This window comes from Pelodiscus sinensis, chromosome 18 (assembly GCF_052426305.1).
Source record: "Pelodiscus sinensis isolate ZL-2025 chromosome 18, ASM5242630v1, whole genome shotgun sequence".
In the NCBI taxonomy this organism is placed as follows: Eukaryota; Metazoa; Chordata; order Testudines; family Trionychidae; genus Pelodiscus; species Pelodiscus sinensis.
The window spans coordinates 27,577,529-27,584,399 of NC_143069.1; the positions used below are offsets into that span (position 1 = coordinate 27,577,529).

General features: G+C 39.2%; 1 long non-coding RNA gene across 1 annotated transcript; it reads left to right on the forward strand.

The window, feature by feature from the left end:
* The first annotated feature begins 1,601 nt into the window (after window positions 1-1,601).
* LOC149523334 (uncharacterized) lies at window positions 1,602-6,624 on the forward strand. Its single transcript, XR_016347071.1, has 3 exons — window positions 1,602-2,218; window positions 4,838-4,876; window positions 6,351-6,624. It is a non-coding gene; the product is annotated as an uncharacterized LOC149523334 (long non-coding RNA).
* The last annotated feature ends 247 nt before the right edge of the window (window positions 6,625-6,871 follow it).

Sequence of the window (6,871 nt, forward strand, 5' to 3'; positions counted from 1 at the left end):
GAGGAAATGAAAGTAAATTCAGACTTGAGGAAATGAAAAAAAAAATGATTTTTTAAATCCAAATGAAATTTTTACCAAAACCACAAATTACATAAGCATGAATGGGAGTCGATTTATACATTTTATGAGCAGAAGTCCAATAAACTAGATATGCCAAATGGATCCCTGTTATAGCCAATATTTAAATGGGATTTAACAAAGAGAACCCCTTTTACTGAATGCAGGGAACATTAGCTTATTGATTCTCACTATGTGTTCTCTTCTCTGAATGCCTACTTTTACTTCTTGGACAATATTTCTTGGATCAGAATATGTAGTTACTATGAATCAATCTGCTATTTCATTACTTCACCAAGAATGTCCCCTTCATATGCTCAACCCTTCTCTGAACCCCTCTCTCCGTTGCTGCCCTCGATCAGGGCAGACCCATCTGTAGACTTCACCTCCCACTCTGAACTCGGAGGGAGGTAAAGAGGCATCTTACTCGTTCTGACTGGTCCACTATGCCTTGATGGGTATCAGACATCATCTGCTGCCATCTACCTCTTGGCTGGGACTTTTCTTCCCATCAGTCTCAAGTGATTTCAACTCTTAGCAAGCAGGACAGAAGAAACACATTTAACCTAAAAAGATTCCTAAAGATGCCTATTTAGCTCTTCTCTTTGAACAGTGGGGGAGAACACATCTAACCCATGCAGGCTGGAGAAAACATAAATATGATTTAGATTAGAATAACCTTCCCTCACCCCTTTTTTTTCATACGCTATGTCTACACTGCAGGGGGGGCTTTTTGGAAAAAGGTACGCAAATTGCGAATCGCAATTTGTGTACCTTTTTCTGATTCTTTTTTCGGAAGAGACTTTTCCAACATTTGGCCTGTTTACATTGGGCGAAATGCGGGAAAAACCTCCTCTTTCAGAAGAGCCCTTATTCCTCATAAAATGAGGAATACAGGGCTTCCCAATGCTTGTGCCCGCTTTTTTGGAAATTGGTCCAAAAAAAGCGGATGCTTTCCCTGGATGTGGCAGAATTTTTTCAGGGTATCCCAGAAAAACTCTGTAGTGTAGCCATAGCCATAGAGCTCTGAAAGTCAGGTCCCTGCTTAGCAAGGTTCTTTTTGATAATTATGAGCCCTTCCCTTTGGAACAAATTTAGCAAGATCCTGCTTTTCTGTTTTCCCACAAAATTACAAACATTGGTAACCATACTTTAGCTCTCCCTGCATTTAATAAAACAATAGCTGGGGTAGAGTCACAAATTAAGTTAATTACAATAAACAAAGTAACACTCAAATCTGCAAACTATCTAACAAATCTAAGCAAAGCAGGAGCAAACTGTATTTACACACCAACACACTCAGACTACGTCTACACTGGCATGATTTTCCGGAAATGCTTTTAACGGAAAAGATTTCTGTTAAAAGCATTTTTGGAAAAGCACGTCTAGATTGGCAGGACGCTTTTCCGCAAAAGCACTTTTTGCAGAAAAGCACCCACGGCCAATCTAGACGCGCTTTTCCACAAAAAAGCCCCGATCGCCATTTTCGCGATCGGGGCTTTTTTGCAGAAAACAAATCTCTGCTGTCTACACTGGCCCTTTTGCACAAAAGTTTTTCGGAAACTTTTCAGTAGAGCTGCTTTTAGGTACACTGGTATCAGAGAAAGAATTTAGGTTGTTTTCTTCAAGCACAGCCAAAGGCTTTCTTAATTTATAGCAGAAGTGACTTTAAAACACCCCCTACACACCCACGGAAAGGAAGGGCTGTTAAATGTGAAAATTGGCTGAAATGTCTCTTCTCCTGTTTATTTGGCCATTCAGAACATGGGACTGACGCCTCCACAGTCCATTGTCATTGTCTGTGGTTCAGATCAAAGGAAACTCCTTGGTTTTTCAGTTTCAAACAGGAAGCTGGGGCTGAGGGATGGTGCAGGGAGAATGTAGTGAACCCTCGTTTCATACAGACAGCGGCAACACAGTCCACAGGAGATAACAAACCGACCTGCCTATTGTCACAGCCCTGAGAAGCAAAAGGAGATGCAGAGGTGAATGCAGCAGCTTCCTGTACCTGCTACCAGAAGCAACTCAGTTGGGAGGGGCTGTGTCTGATCTTCTGTGAATCCCAGTGGGCAAGAGGAAACCCAGAACAGATTCTGGTCTCCTTGTCGCCTCTCCTCACCAAATCTCCTGATGATCCCACTGCTGCTTCTCTGGCTTTGCTGTGAATAGTGTGGATATTCCACCTTTTATTTTTAGTTGAGACTGAGAACAAAATATTTGAGCCTGGTCCCCTTAATTAAAAGGCAACATTTTAATAACTGGTCTAAAATTGAATTTAAGGGTAAGGTTTGCCAAGTCACCTCGGGGATTTCAACACACAATTCTCATTCACCTTAACAGGAATTGAGAGTCCAGATCCTTTAGGGCACACTTAAAATCTCAGCTTTAATTCTATATACATACTGAGACACACATATAAAGGTTAAGATTCTACCATTGCAAATTCAGTGTAACTCCACTTGACTTACTTTTGATTTGAACTGTGCAAATTTGGGGCAGAATCAGACTGTAAGGAAATATAACTTGTTTAATCAAGATATCTCTGTTTAAGATCCACCACTATAGAATGGAACTTATTTTGGAAGATTAATAACCTATACATTGAAGATATAATCATTTAATGTTTTGTAAATGCCAGAATTTCTTTTCCATTGGGATACCTACAATATGCAAACATGAATAAAGAGCGTGAAATCTTCTTGAATAATCCAAAATGGAATTCAAAAGAAGTCATAGGGTACGTCTACACTGCAACCCTATTTCAAAATAACTAGTGCTATTCTGAAATAACTTAGGCCGCATCTACACAGCAGGCTGTTTTTTTTAAATAGTATCTAAATACTGTCAAGTTGGAAGACTTCTTACTCCAACTCCTGTAATCCTCATTGTACAAGTTTGGGTAGCTTATTTGAGGTAAACTCTGCAGTGTAGGAATACCCACAGTGATTAGAGGTGGCTGGATTCCACATATATTTATTTGTCATCTAAGAAACAAGGAGTCCAATTCTTATAATAAATAATCTGATCAGTTTTATTTGGCAAGTAAGAAAAAATACCATGCCAAATATTTATTTAAATCATTGGAAATAATTGTTGTACCTACACTGTATTTATTCTTTTAAGCACCATTCTTTCCCTTTTACATGCTTTCAGTGGTCTAGTTGGCAAGCATCATGACTTTAGTTGCTGAGTTTAAAGAGAGAGCAGAATGGGAATTTTTCATGGTAGTGAAAGTTCCAGTAGTTGAGAATATGTTCTGACTTCATTTAAAAACAGCCTCACATTTTAAAAATCTTCCTCCGTTCACATACTCAGAATTTCCTTAAAACAATCTCCTTTTCAAATTCAAATCTCTTCTTAGTCACAATCTAGAAGGAATTTTTTTTATTTTCAATTGTTTGCCTTAAATCTCTTTAATCATCTATGTGACAGCAGAAAAACAGCCATGTCTTTCCAAGCAATAAAACAAAATATGACTGACTAATTTTCACATGGACAATTAATATATAATGGCATTTTAGAAGCAGCAATTTTCCAGGTAACTTGGCCTTTGTCTGATATGAAACAATTTCAGAATGGCTCAATTTTTTTCAAAGCAGACAACATAGAAGAAGTGAGCTAGGTCAATTGCGTAGCTTATTTCAAAACAGCTTATTTCGAAATGGGGAGCATCTACACAGCACTTATTCTGAAATAGAGCACCCTTCCTCTGGCTTTCCTTATTCCTATTACAATGAGGGTTACAGGAGTCAGAGTAAGAAGTCCTCCAGCTTACAGTATTTCGACATTATTTTGAAATAACTGCCGGCTATGTAGATTGGACTAAGTTATTTCGAAAAAGCATTGCTGTGCAGACGCCTCTCTAGAGTTTAATAGGGAATGCATTGTCTAGAGTATTGCAAGGAGCTCCCAGGGGGTTAAATTTTTGCACTAGTGTAAAGTCAGTTAAATTGGGACTGAGATCTTAGTTTAATCTAGGCTTGAAGAGAATTGGTGCCCCTTTATATAATGTTATTATAGCTCTGCATTTACCTGCTAGTATGTGATATTACTCAACATCATGTGTCATATGATGAAAATGTTAAAGGGGCAGAATGCATTTCCTTTCTTTTTTTGTATTTGAAATATCCAGGTGTCATTTTGCTCAACCACTCTATCATGTCTGCATTACAGTGACTTTCTTTTTTTTTTTTTTTCGTTTGTGGACCCCTAAAATAATTCAAATGCAGCTGCAGATCCCTTTGGAAATGTTAGGATTTGTCCATAATATTACACAGCTTTTACTGTCACAGCTGTGTCAGTACAGTTGTGTTGATAAAAGTCGAGTAATGCAAACGCTACTGTTTGTGAGCCCTTTTTCTGACAAAATCATTCCACCACCTATGAGAAAGATTTGTATTTTCGACAGGAGAGCGCTCCTGTGGAAAATGACCCATTTGCCACTGAAAAATTTGTCTTTCGAATGAACGGGGTGTTAAGCCTCCGTGAATGACAAATGTTTTGTTGTTTAATTGGCAACATAGACAAAGCCTTAGATTTAATCTGCAAACCCACAAGGGACCCTGGATCATAGGCTATAAACCACCATTGTATTTCATTTCCTTTATATCTCATAAGAGAAAATAATATGCAGCTAAAGGTATTATTTATCTCTGGGTAACAGAGGTCAGAATGTGCCCCGACCCATTCCAGCAACAGGTGAGTCTGGATTTACCCAATAGCAGGATAGAACAAAGCTTGAGCCTGTGCCCAAAACTAAAATTATGTGTTTATTTTAAAGGGGTTCATTTCACAAATCAAGAAATCTGCAGCTCTCCGGGTGAGTATTTCCTCCACATTCCTAGAACAGAAATAAAATGGCACTGCAGAAAAAGCCTGCAATTTCTGAAAGACTAGCAATGAATTCTGGGGACAGAAACTGTGAGGAGCTAGGTGGGGTTATGTAGACTGGGTTAAAAATATTAATTGTTTATTAGATGAAGATCTCTATATTGAGGGAAATTAATTTATTTACCAAATTCCACAGGAACATCTAGAAAAACACTGTGCAAAATACTTTGGCAGATAATTAATTTAATAGCAGTGGTGTAATTGACCAAACAGCACAGTGATTGAAAGCTGATCAGCAGTATTAGTTTGTGAATTGCTCTTAATGAACATATGCTCTTGAGTATAAACAACCAAAAAAGGATGCAGTAAAACTAAAAGGTAAACCCTGGGCTATGCAGCAATAAAAATAATAATAATGAAAAAGATGAATCACTGGAATTTTTTCCCTAAACCAAGGCCTCAGGATTCTTTTCCGGATCCAAGTCCAGCCTGTTTTCCACACCTGCTCTGAACCCCTTGGATGGCTCTGGCAACCCATATAGGGAACTAGGATATAGGAGACTTTTTCATAAGAGCCTTTCAACCCCATTTGGAAATAGTGGATAATGCAGCGGGTCAGCAAACCCAACCTATTGCAAGCTTCTGCTGTCACAGGGGTCCGCATATGTTATTTTGCTTGTCTTAGATGGTGCCTATATAAAAAATTTCCTCCCCAAACTTCCCATGATGCAAGGATAGATCAGTGTCATTTGGAAAATTAGGGAGAAAGAACCTGGCTTGTAAGGAGTATGGAACACTGTCCATAGTCTGTCTAACCAGGAATTTATAATTCTGGGCTGTCTCTGACTTTATGAATTGGTGTGACTAGTGCACAATTAAAATCAAGGCACCCAGTTTTAGTGGCCGCTGATAAATTGGGACTATTTGTTACAGTTGGATAAGTAACTCTGAGGGTGCATCTACACAGCTGGGCTTTTAACTCAAAATAAGCTACGCAAACTGAGCTACATCAATTGCGCAGCTTCTTTCAAAATTGGGAGCATCTACACAGCACTTATTTCAAAATAGAGCTCTCCTCATCCGACTCCTTATACAATGAGGCTACGTCTAGACTGCCCTGATTTTCCGCAAATGATTTTAACAGAAAAGTATTTCCGCAAGAAGCACTGATTTCTTACATGAGATCGTCAGTGTTCTTGTGGAAATTCAAGTGGCCAGTGTAGACAGCTGGCAAGTATTTCTGCAAAAACAGCTGATTTTGCGGGAAAAACTTGCCAGTCTAGACACAGTCTGAAGGTTACAAGAGTTGGAGTAAACACTCCTCTAGCTTGACAGTATTTCAACATGATTTTGAAATAACTGGTTGTGTAGAGACAGAGACAGAGGCAACAGACTCTAAGGAAATAGACCCTTTGTCTTTAGCCTAATGTTTTTATTACTCAGGTAACCTCTCTGTTTCTCAGCTACTTCTAGACAAGACATCCTCTGAGGAAGGAGTCAGCTTGGTCCTGAAGTGCAAAGTACCTGCCCTCTCTCCTTTTTCACGTGTTATTTTCTGCAAAGATGGGAAGGATCTTGGAAGCTGGCCAATGCAGGAAACCAAATTTGCCTACAGCTATCGAGTGAGTGTGAACAACACAGGGAGACTTACCTGTCTGTATCAGCACAAGGATGATCAGAATCAGGAAAAGAATTCACTTCTAAGTGACTCCCAGAACCTGGATGTGACAGGTAAGACACTAAACTTGCCTTAATTATACAAATATTCTCCAATATTAGAGAAATCCAAATGGGCTACATCAAAATGACCAATGGTTCTTCAAACCCTGTACACGGTCTTCTGACAGTCGCCAATGCTAGAAACTTCAGAGGGAATAATCCATCCCCTGTAATCCAGTCCCAGCTTCTGATGGGTGGAGGTTTAAGGACACCCAGAGCATGAGGTTGCATCCCTAACCATCTTGGCTAACAGCCATTGATGGGC